Raw genomic sequence first — 4145 nt, forward strand, 5'->3', positions numbered from 1 at the left:
CTGTAACAAAGGTAATCGAATTATACTGAGTTCGCAATTTAATACAAGACCACCGTCCCATCAACACCGTAGAGAGAATTGAGAGCAAATATTCAGTAGGCGTCTCCAGAGTCGGCTTTTTCGTACCATCATCGCCCCCCTCGCGCAGCAGCGAGCCGGCGAGCACTTCCCAGCCTTTCAGCAGTGTGAACATGGCATGCCACCCCCGACACCACACCAGCGTATTTTGTAAACGAGAGATTGTTTGTCAACTAGCGAGAAGTATGCAGATTGAATCCAAACTGATTTTTCAGTCGCGGCACCGCGGCCGCGGGTGCGGTTCGCGGTGGGCCGGGAGCCAGCACTCCGGCCTGCTTATAATAACATCAATATTGTGATTGAGTCAATATTGCAAAATCAACATCATCACATAAGTACACAATTATATTTTATTATAATGTTGCAAATCGACATCAATACATAGAACAACACATAAAGAAGATTGTGCATTTGAGTTCCAAATCACTAGTGAAATGTGTTTTTACGCCAAATTGAGAGCAGAAACTTAACCATCAATGTAAGTTAGAACTTTTAAATGAAACTCCATGGTTTGGATTGGTTTTTAGTCGATACGTGTGTGTGTAGTGCAATAACAAAACACCGATTAATAAATATTCTACTTACTCATGTTCGCACTAATTTTACAGAAGACATGAGGCATCCAGAGAGTCCGCCGAAAGGTTTTATGATTTAACTAGTACCATCATTTAGGCACCTAGACTTCACGAAGGCACTCTAATGTCTTTTCCCTGTCTGTATCTCAGAGTGACGTGACTGATTGACTGACAACACACGACCGAAACCACTGGAGCTATATTTAGAGATTTTAAATTAGGCACTCCATGATAATCATAGAGATGTGTACCTACTAAGAAATGATTTTTCGAAATTTCTACGTTATAAAGAGCTAGTCAATTTTGAATTCTTCTATGAGGCTAAAGCCGCGGCATAATGCTAAATTGATAAAAACACATTTTATATGTACTTTATGGAAAGTAATCGGCAGTCAGCTCCCGCACTAGCGCCGCAGCAGAGACGCGTTATCCGCGCTCCAGCGGGCGGCGGCCTTGCTCCCGGCGCGCCGTGACCAGCCCTGCCCAGGCACGGGCTGCCAGCTCTATGCGTATACAGATAGGGATCAATATTTACAAGTCTCTGTCCGCTGTATACTGTCTACGACGCACTATCTTTTGTGGTTTACGTGTTTGTGTAAAGAGATATATTCGTTCTAACCGCACTAGCCCGCTGTTTGTTCCAAATGGGCAAAAGATAATTGCAGAACGATCTCAGCATTCACGTACGTACCAAAACGTGGTAGTCCACCAGACCGTGACAAACCATCCCCACTGTCAGGGCAAAGATCATCAAATTGGAGTTTGACTATTGCGTACGTTTCCGATCGACCACGCGGTGTTTCCATTCATAAAAACGAGTATTATAACTACTCAGAGAATCGTCAAGTCAATTAGCAATTCGAATGTAAACAGTTGCGTCACGCCGCCGCGCGAGATGTTATTGGGTCCAGTAAGCTACGCCCGGACTTGCGCGGTCGGCTGCGACTGCGGCGAAGGTCAGTTTTTATAGCTGACTTGAAGGCGTTACCGGCTTGTCGGATGCAGTCATTGAATCGCGAGATTCACGTCAAATATAATAAATGACCTCACTTAAACCAAGCCGGGCCATCCGACTTCTATGCCCAATGCGAGTGCACAGCGCATGCGTAGGCGCAGATCGCTCGCTTATTAAACGTCACCGTGGTGCATCGTACTCTCAAATGATGCAGATGTTGCATGTGTCTAAATTTAGTTAACTAACTCATCAAGTCACAGACCAACCATAATATTATATTAAGCTGCAGTTCTTTAGAGCATGTTGTTTACTCTTGCCGATACCATACAAGCGCGTGCGACGGCGACCTCGCGTTGCCTGCTGCGTCAAACTGTCGGGGAGCCTCTCGTCGTGCAGAGTCAGTCACAGCGTGGGACCCAGCTGCTGCGCATGCGCCGCTAATTAATATATATATATAGAAAATTCATATTGGTGGCAATCTAATTACTAACAACATTTTAAGTTATCCCCTTCTTGATATTAAATCTCCTACTTACGTCTCAAAAGGGAAAAGAAACCCATTTGTTCCGATTATCAAACGCATTGATATTGTTGACATATTTTTGACAGTCACTCTCATCACAAGGGCGACAACGCATAAACGATCTATCAATCAGTGATCTTTGTGTCGCGCGGCGGCGGCGGCCGCGCCGATCAACGCTCGATACGAGATCGCGGCCCATCGGCCATTTGTCCCGCCCACGAGATGGATGCTCCAATTTATTTTTGTATCAGCATCGAACACCTCTTTATATCGATACAAAGCGATCTTGATGTTATGTTACAAGTCGTGCGCACAGTTCCCCAGCACAGGGCCTCAGCGTCCACCGCCGCGAACTCGCCGCGCTCGCTGCGGAAGAAATCGCGTCGCGAGAGAATCCACCAACACGAGCCGCACCCGCTCCGCGCGTAACTCGATCCTGACACCGATCTTTCATGCACACTGATCAAGAGAACTTTCAATTTTGTCTAGCGATAGTTTCAGTGTGATGAATTACACGTGGGCGAAACAACAACAAACGTCATCCGAGCCATATCTGTTCAATGACAATATCATATTACATGGACGGGACGCCCAGCAACGCTAACGGCATTAGTAGTTATTTGACAAAACATACAATCGTAAGCGCCGGGAGCGGGCGATGCCCGCGCGCGCTGCATACTTGTGCGGTGGCATCACATTACCATGCGGGCGGGGCCGGAACGCCGGGACACGACGTCGATATTGGAAGACGACCCGCTAATCGCTTCTCGGTATTAAGTGTTTGATTCAACTATCGAGTAGGGCTGGCCATAGAAGAATAGCGGTAGATGTGCCACTAGACAGCGATTATTGTAGTACGAGAAGGCTCGTTACGCAGTAACGATGGCTACTGCTAATGTTGGGGTGGATGTGTGATCCAGCAAACGGCCCTCGCGCCGAGCCCGCACGGCGGGTCTTCAGTCGACACACATCGGTGCAGTTCCGACGACACGCCGCTGCGGATGATATTAAAAAAACATTTTTTTCGAACGGACGACTGTGCTGTTAGCCTCAGACAGATGGCTTTAACAGCTTACAGGAGAACCGCTCAGCAAGTGATTTTAACTTAGCATGCCAAAGGGTGCTCCTATTGAGCCGACCTCGGACTTGGGACGCTAAGGGACAGTTATATGAAAGCAATCATAATTTTTTATGCTACATCGTTTCGGAAAGACTAACGTTAGTCCCGACTGAGAATAAACGACAAGAACTCAGACGGGTTGAGTCGGATTGGTATCTCAAAATATGTGTCAATGAATTGATTTGCATAATCTTGATCGGCGCGTGGGCAGCGAGTGTTCGAATCTTCTTTGTAGAATGGCTACTCGTACTCCTTAATACTATGGGCATCGGGCGATTCATGCCGCTCCAGTTACTTTTAACAAATGAGTCACGACTCGGCTTAACGAGTCTTAATAACCGCATGATTAAAACGTTTGACGAACTAAATGTGAATGCGCGTGTAATAAATTCGCAGCTCGCTCGGTAACCGTTTAGATAGAAATAGACTCAAATTAGACCCGCCGACTTAATTGTGCTATAAACTGCAAATTGCTTTAAATAATGACTCGAGCCCGCCGAAGAGCCGGCAAGCCGAGCTGGGTGGCCAGGCGCGGTCGGAGCCCAAGCTCTTGTACAGTCACCAGCACCAATATCTGACACAACAAGCGTGCATAAACATCTGATACGACTCTATTTCTGGGGCCGGAAGGACGTGTCAGAATATTTTTGCACGCTCCGCTGTAGCAGATATTAATGCTGGTGACTGTACCAGCCATCTTCAACGTGAGCACGGAAAGGACAGTTTATGGTATACAGTCTACATTATATTACATATGTGGTATATAGTTAGTACGTATAGTTTATGGTACGGTCGTGTTGACAGGTGGCCATGGCGGCGGATTGCTTCCCTACAAAAAATACCTACCGTAAGGTTGCAGAGTACACCTCCCATTCAATTAGTTGTTTTTGACTA

General features: G+C 46.5%; 1 protein-coding gene across 1 annotated transcript in view; it reads left to right on the forward strand.

Moving 5' to 3' along the window:
* The window catches only part of LOC141439356 (uncharacterized), a 1011003-nt gene that overhangs the window by 74889 nt on the left and 931969 nt on the right, over positions 1–4145 (forward strand).

This window comes from Choristoneura fumiferana, chromosome 20 (assembly GCF_025370935.1).
Source record: "Choristoneura fumiferana chromosome 20, NRCan_CFum_1, whole genome shotgun sequence".
Taxonomy (NCBI): Eukaryota; Metazoa; Arthropoda; class Insecta; order Lepidoptera; family Tortricidae; genus Choristoneura; species Choristoneura fumiferana.